We start from the raw sequence: 14,933 nt of genomic DNA, 5'->3' as shown, positions 1-14,933 counted from the left end.
CTGTGCAGGCAGCGCAGCTCTTAGCCGAGATTCCCGACCTGACCGAAGTTGCTCTCTCAAGTCTGAAGCTTGTGCCTACCTGAAAGCCATGCTTGCCTCTCCACCAGGGGGTCAGCTCCTTTGGTGGCATATCAGTAACGCACACGATGTCTCCCACCTGCAAAAGACTGCAACCTCACCAAACATTCTGAAGGTATCTGAGAATATTCCTGATGCGTTCACACCTTATACTCTCCTGTACATGACAACTAGGAACGCCCTTAACTGCTTACCTCAAAGGAGAGTTCATCCGGTGCCTGGGCAACGTATCTCTTAAGAACATGGGCAGCAGCAACAGCTGGAATATTTACAGGAGACTCCTCGTGGATCAGCAGGGGCTTCCCATTGTTCTCAGTCTGAAACAGAGAGCACAGGCCATGGCGAGGAGCTGAGGACAAACGAGGACAATTTCAGAGCAAGGAGCACATCTGCAGAGAAAGATCCTTATCATGAGTGCTTAACAAGAAACTGCAAGTCTAATAACAGCTGTTTCTCTTCCTGGTGTGCAGCAGTATGGCCAGGCAATGTAAAGATGCGTCTCTCTCTACCCAGACTAAGAGGACAAACACCCCAACCGAGAGGACTCCTGGAGTTTTATAAACTTGCCACGCTTGCAGTACTGTCTTGCCAAAGAGGAGCGTAAGAGTCTGCTTGCTTCCTGTAACCTATTGCTTGGAGACCTCAGCCATGGACTGGACACAGGAGCTGGTCCACTGACCCAATCCTTGGCTCACTACAAGTGCCTGCTTCCCTTAACTTACTGAATATGAGAACTTGGTCTTTGGGTGACAAAATCCAAGCAGGATGGGGAAAAAGCTTCTGCATGTTTATAACGCTCGATCTGATTCTGTCGGTACTATAACGGCCACGGCCATCTAGATGCTCGTAGCAAGGACATGAAGCTTTTCAGGCAGCTTTTCAGTGACACCGATAGAGCTGGAAGGATTCTCCCTCTCTTGAAAAGCAGGAGAGCTCATCTGCAGCTCACTCTGCCGGCTCAAGTCAGCAGAACAAAGACCAATCAGAGCTTCATACTCTACCTCCATTTGTGCCAGGTCAGGCCCACAGCTGATCTCGCTGCACGCGATGCCCATCACAGCAGGCACGACAAGCTGGAACTGAAAAGAAACACACTTCTATTTTCTCTGTTCACACACCACGGTATGGAGAGACTTCTTCAGAACTACCCTCAGTTACCCACTGGCATAGGCAGGTGTTCTAGAAACAACCACTTTGTTCAGTCACTTCAAACGAGACAGCCTATTACGCAGCAGTTTACCAAGTCGCTATCCCTCTGCTAGCAGATGGGGACTCCGGCACAAAGCAGCAGATGCGCTTGCTCAGAGCACTCCGACAGCACAGTAGCAGGGCAGTGAGAGGAGTCACTGCTGGGGGTGGATCTGCTCCCTAGCGCCCGGCTCCCACCAGTTCACCTCCAGCGCCGGCCGCAGCCTTCCACACGGATTTCCTCTGCTTGCATCTCTGCTGTGCTCCCCACAGCTGTCGTGCGCACACGCAGCCGAAGCACGCATGCTCATGGTCACGCTGTGCAGCCCTGCACAAACCGGGACTAGGACTCCTTGCCTAAGGGATTGGTTTCCTAAAGACTAGCTGGTCACAGCATCACAGACAGCATCCTTCTGAGGGCTGAGCTGGAGGGAAAGTGGAATAACTCTACACGTGACCAGTGTCCTGTCAAGGCTGGATGAGGCTGTGTTACTAAACACGGTGCGACGCAGGCTGCAAAACCACATGGGGGGGGACAACGTGTGGCACATACCAGGCAAGAGATCAGAACAAGTTCCTTGAAGCCGCAGCCGTTTCTTGTCACTTTGCTCTGTTCTTCCGCGAGCAAAAGCTGCATCAAAGGAGAAGGCAGAGGGCGGGGAGAGGAGAGAGAAAGAGCTGATCAGTGAGCTTGCACAATTTAACAAAGAAGACAAGGAAAAAGCCCTGAGACAAATGCCACCTCTATGCTTTGGAATGTAGCTACTGAGTGAAAATTATGTCTGATGGTCAAGAGTAAGCAGCATGACACTACCAGCTCCGCCAGCCAGCAGCTTTCAACACCTCACTGTCCACCTGTCTATCTCACACTGTCTCAGCTTACCTACAAGATGCTGCGCAAGACCGTGTGAAAACGAAGGTACTCAGTCGATGCACAAGTGCAACAAGCTAGCTACTCAGTCAGAGCTCAAGCGCTCCAATGAAGGGACGCAGCAGGCACTGCTCCTCCCCTCATTCTAGCTGCTTATGACATCACTAAGGGCCACCAGGCTGCTCCACCATGACAGACAAGGTGGGGAAGCAAGACCACGTCACAAGACCAGAAGATTCCAACACTCCAACAGTCTAGAATCAGAGGGCGGTTGGAATTCTACCTCAGCCAAATCCTGGAGAAGCTGGCACGGGGTCATCATGACCAAAGCGCAGGACCCGGCGCTTGCTCTTGTTGAGCCTCGTACAACCGGCCTCAGGCCATCCTTCTGCAGGGCCTTCCTACCCTCGGGCAGATGGACACTTCCTCCCAGCAGCATACCTTGCAGTGCAGGGCCTACATAAAATCCACACTAGAGTCCTTTGTTTCATTCAAGAGCACGTTACAGCACGTATCTATTTCACTGTAAGGAAATCAAGGAAGAGACGGGAGAAACACAGAACTGCTACGAGACTGCTATATACATTTCTTTCCCAAGTGGATTTTTGCCTTTTTGCTTCCAGGATGACCTCATTTTGTTCTCCCCTTCTTGTGGGGAAGCTGCCTCCAGTTCCTGAGGTTCAGGAGACAGCATGAAACACGACACTAAGACAAACGCTTGTCACGGGCGAGGGGGGGCTGTGCTTTGCCAAGCATACGGCGGGGCAGTAAGTGCCACACGGCAGCCCCAAGCCAAGCCCTGCATTCAGTCACTGTGGCCACAGCTGGTGCATCGCTGCCAGAACGTATCCCAGGATACAGGTGGACGCAGGCACTCCTGCTCCTTCTGCAAAGCCATCCTCTGCAGAGCCCATTAGGTGCTGCTCAGTGCTATGCCAACCAGGCTCCCGTTTACTGCAGCCCTGGGATAAACACGCGTGTACTCTTCTGTGCAGCAGTGAGCTCCAGGGATGAAGTACGGAGGGTAAGCCAACAGAATCTACTGCTGACTCCATCAGCTCCTTCTTCTACCAACCATGGGCAAACACTGTGAGACAGAAAATAAGGGGAAAAGCACTTCTGCTCACACGCCTGCAATGGAATTCAAAACAGCTATTGCAAGAAGAGCTCGTAGGGTAAACCTAGCCTCAGAGACACAAACACACCAGGTTCCAGGAAATAGCATGGCACATCGTTGATGAAACGCTGCTTCGTTGCTTGGAGAGCACGCAGCATGCCGCTTTGACAGGCACAGCAGTGCTGCGACGTCCAAGCTGGGCACCAAAACCTCTCCAGCATCCCTGGCCAACGCTGCCAGGGAAATGCAACACCTGCATCCCTATCTGGCTTACGGCACACACACTGGGGGGCTGCCTTAGTCTCAGGTGGGAGGGATTTTTCTTCAGAGTATCTGGTATGATGCTATGTTTGGGTTCTAGGAGAAAAATCACACTGAGAACACCCTGATCTTTATAGTTTCTGACAAGCAAACTTGCACAGAGCCAAGGCCATTCTCAGCAAAGCTCTCAACAAGGAGCTGGGAGGGAACTGAATTAAGACAGCTAACGTAAACTGGCCAAAGGGATATTCCATACTATATGCCATCAAGTGGAAGGAGTTTTGAAGGGGATGAGAGTACATCTCACTCTCTTTTATTGCTTGGCGGCTAACTGGACAGTGGTTGGCGGGTGGTGAGCCATTGCTTGTACATCACTTGCAATACATTCATATATATATTCAGAACTACTTTTATCTCAAAAACATGAGTTTTACTTCTCTTTTTCCACCCAACACTCTCCCCCATCCCACGGGGAACAGGGGAGTGGGCAAAGGACTGCGTGGTGCTGAGCCACCCACCGGCTTCAACCACAACAGGGCCGCGGGGCAATGGGAGCAAGCACAGAAATAAAACACAGAAACTCGCTGTTCCTTGGGCTCGTGGCTGCCACAAAGCTCGTGTTTTAGTGATGCAGAGTACTGTATCTCCAGCTATTGTGTGTCTTGTTAACCACAAGCTCAGCTATGAGCTGTCACCACAAGCAAAAGATAAACGTAAACAAAGGCTTATATCCACACGTACCAATCTGGGTGTGAGCAATAAAAGCCCATTGGGCCATGGACAAGGCAGGCAGCACATAGGCAGGAAACAGGAAGGAGTTCAACTCCAGCTCTCCTACACAAAAGAAAGGGAGAGCACCACGGGAGGAGTTACGACACAGCTTCAGAGCTTACAGAGCCCTGAGATTGCCAAAGAACGGTGCCAGGGTAACTCTCACCATTCCCACGCAGGGGTCTTCCCAGACACTTCAGCTGCTGACTTCCACTTCCTCTGTCATGTGTAGAAAGTCCAGGTGACAAATGCTCATTTCGTCTGGGTAACGCTTCCATGGTCATGACTGAAAAAAAAAAAAAAAAAAAGCAGCATGCAACCCCATAAAATGTACCTTTCTGCTCTTTCTGTCAGCACGACATCTAAGATGAGCATTACACGTCCCTGCTACTGATTGAAAATTCATCCAAGCCTATGTTCCACACAGCTTCATCTCAGTGCCAAAAAGAAACACGTAAACAGATGTTCAGAGGATTCTTTGTGCAGATAAAAGTGCAGGGTGCATATGTATTCTCTTCAGTAATAAATATTAGTTTAGAATCCAAAGGTAACTTTTCAAGAAGCAGTATGAAAGAAAGGTCAGTCAAAAGAAATACGTGATTTTCATCTATTTTCATCTAAAAAATCCTTGCTAAACCTCTTCCCATCAAAAAGAACGCATGCTGGGCATTCTTAGCAGCAGCTCAGAGGACATCTTGCACCACAAAATGCAGCACATGCTTTTTGCTCACAGGCCCCTCATGTCTCTAATTTGTGTCAGATTCACTCAAAATGACCACGTGGACCAGAACAGCCATTTGGTTCTGCTGAGGTAGGAACCCACTGCTGGGATGTCCCACCGTCCCGTTTCCCCGCTACTTCCAGCCCTGGGGGGAAAAGGAAGAGCAACTGACTTCACCTACCCAGACTTCTGCATGGTCTCACATCACACAGAGAAGCATGGTGGAGAGCTCTGGTGGCTGAAGAAATCAAGGTTGCCTCTAAGATCCTGCTTTAAATCCACATGACTTACTGCCCATAAGATGTGAAAGACAAGGTTAAGGTCCATCCAATCCCTGTGGATGTGGCTGCCTGCAAAGACAACAGTTGCCTGCTCTTCAGCAGGGTGATGCTCACCCAGCAAAGCACTCACCAGCACATGTCTTTCATAGAAACATAGAATTAGCAAGCTTGGAAAAGATCTCCAAGATCATCCGGTCCAACCATCCACCTTCCACCAACATTTCCCACTAAGCCACGTCCCTCACGACAACATCTAATGTTTCTTGAACACCTGCAGGGATGGTAACTCTATCACCTGTCTGGGCAGCCCGTTCCAGCGTCTGACCAGTCCTGTGGAGAAGTTTTTCTTAACATCCAACCTCAATCTCCCCTCATGCAACTTCAGGCCACTCCCTCCAGTCCTATTATCACTTACACAGGAGAGGAGGACAACGCCCACCTCAACATAACCTCTCTTCAGCTAGTTGTAGAGAGTGAGGAGGTCTTCCCTGCGCCTCCTCTTCTCCAGACTAAATAATCACAGTTCCCTCAGCCGCTCCCCATAAGACTTGCGCTCTAGATGCCCTGCAGCTTCACTGCTCTTCTCTGGACACATTTAAGGCTTTCACTGTCCTTCCTGTAGTGAGGCACCCAGAACTGAACAAAGTACTCAAGGTGAGGACTCACCAGTGCTGAGCACAGGAGGATGATCGCTTCCCTGCTCCTGCTGGCTCCAGTTCTTTGCATTGCACTTCCAATCTAAACCGTTCCTTCTGCGGTAGCGCTTGCATCCTCAGTTAGGGCTGGAGCTCAACAGTTCAACACAACAGAAAGAACACAACGTGCAACTGGAAGACATGACTCCAAGCTCACAAGAGTCAACTCTCTGACCTTGGGCACAACTCACAAACCATGAGCCAGGCCTTGCCAACTTGGCAGATCTGAGCATGCCAGAGGGGATCAGATCACAAAGTGTCCATTTCAATTGCAGCTTCATGTAGGAAAGAAAACCAGCTAACAGGCGTGAATGAATTCACTCACAAGCTGCACAATGAGTCTGTTCTTCATTAAAAAAACCACATGGATTCCTAATCCAAAAAGAGAACGGCAAGAGTTAATACCGATGGAAGAGGTTCCTGGTCCGAAGCCTCATCCTCTTACCCAACTCTCCTTGCCTCGTACTCTTCCCCAACTCCTGGGCGATGCCCACAGGCTTAAATTCAGACCTCAAATTCATAGGACTACTGTATAATCAATGGAAATTATATAAAGGAATTTTATATAATCAAATAATATTAAGATGTTATAATAATGAAATCAGCAAGAGAGTTAGGCACAGCAAGACAAAGAGAATAAATAGGATGCTTACCCGTGTCGTGGGCTCGCTCAGGAAAGACCAGTGGAGTGGATCTTCCGAAGAGAGAGAGATCCTTCCCCACTGGTAGATTGTATTATATTGTATTATTTTGCATTCCGATATCATAGTTAGTAAAATAAGTTTACCTCCATAGATTGTTGCCGCTGTTTTTTTCCTTTTCCCCCTTCCTTCCCATTTTGTGGGGCCAGGCCGGGGGTGGGGAGGGCAGGGGCCTACTGCCCCCTGTCACGGGCATAAACTGATCTAGTTAATTCCATGACACTCATCAAACCAGATTGTCTCAGGCGAAGGATGGTATGCTATCGCTCTCCACTTGCTCGGGTTGCCCTTGCTGGACCCATCTGTATACCAGGCATCTTCAGGGATAGGATATTTCCTCTCCTGAACGGGACTCTTCTCTGGTGGAGCGACCAGTGTTTCTTTTGGTGCATCACAATGATAGGTCACTGGGCCTAGGATCTTCTGAAGCTCTTCTTTTAAGGATGATGAAGACAGACTGCTCCTTTGGCTGAGGTAAGTGACCCATCATGCCACTGTTTGTGCTTGGGCCACCCCTGTCTTAGGAAGGTGGGTCAGATCTTTCACCCACCCCTGAATCTGCAGAGTGGTCTTCACTATAACTTCAGCCGTCTGGGTTATTGGCTCTACTGCCTGTAATGCTGAATAGGCAGCCAATAACTGTTTTTCAATCATATTATATCTTTCTTTTGCTCCATGCCAGACCTGAAACCAAAAACCAATGGGGGTCCGAACAGAACTCTGGCGTTGCCACAGGCCCCAACCAAAGCCATCTTGAGTAACGTGGACATCCAACTCAGCTGGGAGGGTAGCATCGAATATACCCAATGCCTGGGCTTGTTGTAAAATTAGGTCTCTCATCCCTGCTGAGAATTTGACCAGATCCGGGCCATCAAAGGCATCTTCATAAATCGCTTCCCTTACACCTAATTCACAGATGTAATTTTGAAGGTTTTCCATGGAGGACCACATCCCTGTATGTAAAGGAATATCAGATTGATTGGGCCATACCATACAGCAGGCCGCCATTAACCATTCTATTATAGAATGGTTTTCATCATTGTATTGATTACCTGCATATAATCTCTGTCTAAGAGCAGGATGGACGGTCACTGTGGCCAATTTGGCTATTTCCGGGCCATTCATCAGAACACTTTCTGCCCCAGAATCCCATAGTCCAAGCTGGCACACTTTCTCTAGCTTTCTGCTTAAATCGTTGGACTAAGTCCATCAGTTCTGTTGCTGTGTACGGTCGGGCTGTTACGTGCAAGTGGGTTTGAACGGGGGGCCACTGATCAGGCGGCACCCCCGCCGATCTGTCCTGTACCTTTTTTGTTTTTTGAGTTATAACAGGACGGACTTCTAGTGCATCCGTCAAAATTGGAGATTCAAGATCAGATTTAGATTGTTTATTTTCCTGATCAACACAGTCCGTTGATTCAGGAGCCTGGTCATTGTTTATTGAAATATTACAGACTTGACCTATTGGAAGATGTAGAATTGGTTTTTTTCCTGTTAATATGCCAAGTTCCTGTTCTAACTTTTCAATATGATCTTTTAAAAGTTCATTTTCGTTCACTAAAGTATTATTCCTTATTTCAGCATTATTTAAAGCATTTAACAGTGGCCATGCCACTGTAGAAGCAGCTAATTGTCTTTCTCTTGTGACTAATGTATCATTGCCTAGTCCCGGAAAGTCATCTGCTAGGCGATATGGGGAAACATTTCCCACAACACGTAGAGGACCCCATTTTTCAATGATAGTTGACAATTCATAATAAGGGGATCCCGCAAATCCTGGCATCTGCCCTGGAATTATTTTATCTAGGGGGGTAGCGTCCTCCCCCTTGAACATTTACAGAAATTCCAAAGAAAGGACATAGTGTAAGTTTTAGTATATTCGGCTTGCCTGCCTGGCTCACCAAGTGTATAATCAATGAAAATTATATAAAGGAATTTTATATAATCAAACAATATTAAGATGTTATAATAATGAAATCAGCAAGAGAGTTAGGCACACCAAGACAAAGAGAATACATAGGATGCTTACACATGTCGTGGGCTCGCTCAGGAAAGACCAGTGGAGAGAATCTTCCAAAGAGAGAGAGAGATCCTACCCACTGGTAGTCAGCTCTTAAATGGGTCTAGGAGAGGTGGAGCCATGCTCCACCCCTTCCTGCAGCACAGGTGAATTCCTTTCACCTGTGCTCCCAGGGCTGACTCATTGCTCACCTCAGGTGATAAATCAGAGGTTCAGGCTGTGACTCAGCAGTTCCCATACAGACTCCTTTCACAGGACTCAGTCAAAAAGGATGTCACACTTGTTCCACACACTCAAACTGACTGAGCAGTGGTATCACAGTCACTTAAAACACACAGAAGCATCCAAACCCAAGCATGCACATTCCCTCCTGTGTTACTAGTGCCCACAGCTCACCTTCACACCTCTGGGGATTTCTGGTGCTTTACACTGATGCAGCCTCACTATAGCTCCATGGGTGTCACACAAGGCCTGCAGGACCTCTTTCTCCACAAACCCCATCTGCAGGCACTGGTTCATAAGGCTCACCACCCACCCTCCTGAGCAAAAGCAAGCACTAAGAATGAGAGCAAAGTGCACTGGATTTGACCTGGCCTGGTCCCCAAGCCTCAGTCCTGCCAGACATACCCCGGTGCGTAGACTCATCCCCAACATCTGACTGGACATTGTCATTCTGCAAACGCCCCATCCCAGCAGCAAGGGATCAAAGCATTGGGACAGCTGAAACAAAAATGTCATGAAAGTTTCCTATTAGCACTGATCAAGAACACGTCTACCCCTGAGCAACAGGATGGGAGACAAACAGCAGAAGACAACCAACCTGCAGAACCCGCTCCGTTGGGGTTGGTCCAGATGTTTGTATGCTCCCTTCCATGGCCCAGGCCAAGCTCGCTGAGCTGCTCCTCCTTTGTGCAGGGGGAGAGCGGCGCAGATGCTACGTGGTGGCTATGCACAGCATGCCTTTGACTTGATTCTCCTCTCTCCATCTTCCAGTAGCAAGCAGCATTTCAAATCTCTCCTTGCAAAAAATCACCTAGGTAAAAAAGAACTGGCAATCTTGCTTTTAAAGTTTCCTTATTTATACAACTTGATGCTTTAAAGCACAAGCTCACCTAGCAATCACCTACCTTAGACAAGCCCAACCTGCAAGGAAAAGTTATTCTTCTGTGTCTGCAGACTTTGCACACATTTCCAGGTGCAGTAGGCAGCCCAGTTCTCAGCACAGCTTTACCAACCACAGAAACCCAGTTTACGCCCGCCGTGCTTTTCTCTCATCTGAAACGCTGCATTGCTGCAAGAAGCAATGAATAAAATCACAGAATCACAAAACTGGGGTTGCAAGGGAGCTCCAGAGATCACTGAGCCCAAGCCCCCTGCAAAACGGGCTCCCTAGAGTAGGCAGCACAGGAAGGGCGCCCAGGAGGGCCTGGAATATCTCCAGAGAAGGAGAATCCACAGCCTCCCTGGGCAGCCCGTTCCAGCGCTCCGTCATCCTCGCCGTGAAGAAGTTCCTTTGCATTTTGGTGCAGAACTTCCTGTGCTCCAGTTTATGGTCATTTCCCCTTCTTCTGTCACCACAGATCGCTGAAAAGATTGCAGCCGTGTCCTTTTGACTCCCACATCTAAGATATTTATAAGCGTTGTTGGAAATAGCCAAATAGTTTTGCAGGACGGTTCTCTGATCTTTGTATCTATCTTTATTCCCAATTGCAATGGCGGGCCTCCTGCAAGCAGGAGAGCGCAGAGAAAACAGTGTTACATCTTTTATCCCCTACTGCCCGACCCTTATCTCTTTCTCCCCGGCTCCTCACTGGCTGAGTACTGCAGGTTCACACTCTTTCGCAACGCTTCACTAATCGTACCAATACCAAGTAAACACAAATCCTTACCACCCAACCACAAATATCTTAATTGGTCGACTGCCTTCTAACAACTGCTTTCTTAACAAACATCTGGTCGTAACTTTTGGATGTCTGCTTTACAACATAGACATAACCTCTTAACTGCTTCATTACCCCCCAGCATTTGTGCCCTTTGCACTGGGTCATTGTTCAGGTCATCCGTCTGTCCTTGCTTAGAGATAAGCTTGGAAGGAGGACAGAGGGCAGTATCTTGGAGCCTGCCTACGGCATCCTAATGTTCCCACAGAGTGGGACAGTTCTGCTTTGTGTAAAGGCCCCGACTCCTTGAGAGTTTGTTCAGTGGACTTCACTTCTGCTGGCCTAATGAACAACCTTACAGTACGTTTCCCAGGTCAGAATACTATACCCACATTGTTTAGAACATTTAAAGTCTGTTGCAGCTTTGGGAGAAAGAATTGGTCACGTAATTCGGTAACTTTGTCTCTAAAATATGTTACCTATAATGCATATGGTAATCTTCCTGTCCACGTCAGCTATTTCTAAGGATATGTGACAGCTTCATTCTTTAGATCAATTGCCCTTTTTCAATGTTCAGTGCAGAAACAACACTTTCACTTTCCACAGTATACGGTATTCTTACTTTGCACATCAGCTATTTCTAAGGACGTGCTACAGCTCACTTCTTTAGATCAACTGCCCCTTTCAATATCCAATGCAGAAACACCACTTTCACTTTCCACAGCATTTACCAGAACCACAGAACGGCAGGGGGGCTGAAAAGGACCACAACGATCATCCAGCTCCCCAGAACCCCCACACCCCCTCGCAGCCGCCTACAGCCTCAGATCTCGCTAGATCCCCCCCCGTCGCCTCCCTGCAGCTTCCTGGAGCCCCGCACGGCCCCCCTCCCCGTCCCGGGACCGTTCTCCCGCACACCTCCGGCACAGCTGTCCTCAGCACTCGCTCCCGTCGCGCCGCGGCTTCCCTCTCGGTGCTGCCCGGACAGCTCCGGCTGCCGCCGCGCTGTCCTGCGGGGCGGCCCAGGCGGCAGGAGCGGCGCTCTGCGAGGAGAGCCGCGCCTCCGACAGCCGGCTCCCAACGCTCGCTCCCGCGCACGGCGGCTCGGCCAACGGCAGCCGGCGGAGCTACCGCGGACCAAGGAGACCCCGGGCGCGGGGCGCCGCCGCCGCTGCCCAATCAGAGGCAGGGGGCGGGGCAAGGGAGATGCTGCTCAAGGTGAGCTCCTCCTGCCGCAGCGTGATGACGACAGGTCTGCACGGCCAGCTCCTAGGTCGGGAGCCAGGAATGGACACGGCAGGAGGAGAGAGGCGTTAGGGAGCAGCCGAGGCTTCGAAATGCAGCAAAAAGCCCTGAAAAGCATCACAAAGCCACAGCCAGGAAGCTCGGGATTATCACGAGCAGCATCCCGGATGCTAAACATCATTTGCTACCAGACCAGATGGTAGCTGAGCTCTCGCTGCAGACGTCCCAAAGCCAGACAGAACGGGAACAAACCCAGAGCTCTGCTGCGCGCACCCCACAGCCATCGCGTTGCAAGCTGGCGTGCCTTGCTCTTCGTTGCATTCGTCCCAGTCTCTGTGAATGAAGACTCGGAAGGCAGTCAAGGCGTTGATTGAGCACGAGCGTGCTTTTATTATTATGTAAAAGACAGGAGGGCGTGAGAGGTCCAGGGTAAAGATGGGACTCATCCTCTCTTGTCACGGAGAGAGTGGCTCAGAGCTCTCAGTGCTGCTGCCCGGTGCCTGGGGCTGGAGGCCTGATTCTAAGTCCCCCTCCAAGAGGCTCGGCTTCTCCTCAGCGACGCTGACCTGCTCCTGCGTGGAGGTGCTGCTGTCGGGGCACTCGGACTGTGCTTGGGCTGGGCTGCACTGCAAAGGCACTGGGTCACAGTCCAGGCTGGTGACTGTGGTGTCCAGCAGGCTCAGGTCAGCATCTTCAGCACAGCCGGGAGAAATGAGGGCGTGAACTTGGATGAGCTCCTTCTCTCCATCGCTGTTGTTATGTGGAAGGCTGTCATCTGAACCACAGTGACTCGTGCTTCCTAAGAGCCCTCCATCGATGGAAGCACACAGCGCACCATCGCTACTTGCCCCGGCTCTTCTGGGTAGACAAGGGCTCGATTCACCTAGGAAGGATACACAGGGGTTAGTGTCAAACTTTCACAAGCTGAATTATGAAAGTGGCTCTTGATCAGGGGTGATCTGAAGATGCTAGGTATAGGTTGGAACGCTAGGAGGAGATACAAGTCCACTTGTATTGCATGAATTCTATGTTGCTGAAAAGCAAGGCTTTGAAAGCTGGATTCGCACCCTTACCTGCCGGCACCACGACTTCCATCTCTGAGGGCTCCCTGGGACTGCGCTGCAGTCGGCGTTTGGCCACAGAGGATGGTTTCCGCAGGCTGAAGCAGGAACGCCAACTGCCAGCTGGTGATTCCTTCATCTTGCTGGGTGGACGTTGTCTGGAGAGAGAAAACAGTGACTGGTGTGAGTCGTGCGTGGTGCGGGGTGAGGGAAGAGCTGCACTGAGCTCTTGCCAACAGTTGCTTGTTCCTGGCACCGCCTGGTTTCTGCTGAAGCACAGCTTAGAAACTCGCTCTCTTTCAAGCAGTTGAGGATGGTTCCACTCCTATAGCTCAGCCCTGAAGTCTTGCTGGCTAAATTCCCCTCAACTGTGTCAAGCAAGATGCAGAGCACGTGAGCAAAGGCTCCGCGGCTGTACAGGACAGCATCTAAGGGATGGCTCTTCTGGAGCCGGCAGGCGTAACTGCTTTCTGAGGAACCGTGCAGCCATAAAGGAAATTCAAAAGCACCTCTGACTCTGACATCAACACCTCGTCGGCCCCATCTCACCGCCAAGTTTAGTTTCCAGTGCCAGCAGGTCTGACCAGCAGCTCTGCTTAGAGGAGAACCGGAACTGGTTTCAGGCATGTGGCCCCGACAGCTGGAAAACCCCAACGTTTCAAGGTAGAGCCAGCTCAGGCCAGGGCAGACGTCAGCATGGCTTTATACATCTCGTGACTGCGTGCCCAGCAAGGAAGGAATGGCAGCCTCGTGTGGCTAAACCGAATATGTTAGTTGAATCTCAGAGTCCTAAGGGAGCAGAGATTCACTGCAACAATTCACTTCAGGCACCGTTACTTTAATTTAGCTTCCACATGTTTTGGCGCAAGAAATAATGGGGGGAAAAAAAACAACAACACAACCCACCCAAACAATGATGACGGTTGCTGGAAAACAAAGTCCTCTTTACCTTTCAGATGGAAAGTTGATGATTGTGTGGAATTTCCCCTGTACAGCTGTGGGGCCTTCTTCCACTTCTATGTCCCTGCTCTGTGTCACAACGGAAGAGCTGCTGTGGCCTCGCCTCTGAGCCTGTGCCTCCTCCAGGGTGAGCAGCTTTGTGGCAGGAGAAGACACCCACGCAGACTTGGGCCCTGAGAGAGAACCGTGCCCTGTAAGGGAAAGCCACAGGTAAGAGCGAGGATCACAAAGCAGCACCACAGCCATCACAGTTCTGGGGGAGATGCTATAGTTTTCTCAGACCTGCTTATCTGAGCCACTAGAAGAAGAGGAGGTCAGAATAAGCATGTGGTCAGAGGTATGTTTAAGGCAGAGGACAGAGTCATAATTAATAAGAGCAGCTCACTGTATCGAAATGGGCAAAGAAAAACCCTAGAAAGCGGGGGCAGGGAACTCAGAAAGCTTCACTGCCACACTTTCATCAAGCTTCACCTGCATGCAAAACATCGTAATGACAGTGATGTTTTTTTTCTCATTGTAAAGTTTGGACTTGGACATTCTCAGCATCCAGCAACAGGATGCCAGATTCTAATCTAAGCCCAGAAGTCTGCTGTCCCCTCGATAGAAAAAGTGTATTTCAAAGATCTTGGAGAAGGCCTGGATTTGATCAAGGTGTCTGATCAAGATAAAGCTCATGGAGGAAGACACTCACCTGCTCCATCTGCCATGTCTGATCCGGATTTGGAGCAGAAGAGGACATCTGCGTGGTTGATGATGAATTCCACCACAGCCGACTGCGTCTGCAGTTCCATGCAGGCGGCTCTTCCGCTGGCGCAGGCAGACTCATTCTGCTGTGATCTGTAGAAAAGGCAGATTTTAGCAGTCATTTATCCAAGATCCAAGTTTCCCCAAGTCTGGATTGTTGCAGCCAAAAGCTGTCAAATTGGGCTCCGGAGGCTTCCGCGGTGATGCCGCTGAAGAAATTCTCCTGGATGGTCAAGGGCACACCAGTCCCATCTAAACAAGAGGGCAGAAATTGTCATCTAGAAATTGTGCCCGTGCGGTTGGAGAACAGCCCAGGCTCTTGCTCTGCCGTCAGCCACT

The sequence above is a fragment of the Phasianus colchicus genome, chromosome 15 (assembly GCF_987193195.1).
Source record: "Phasianus colchicus chromosome 15, bPhaCol1.hap1.1, whole genome shotgun sequence".
NCBI classification, from domain to species: Eukaryota; Metazoa; Chordata; class Aves; order Galliformes; family Phasianidae; genus Phasianus; species Phasianus colchicus.
The sequence above is the reverse complement of the archived record's forward strand: the minus strand, read 5'-3'. Positions refer to the sequence as shown.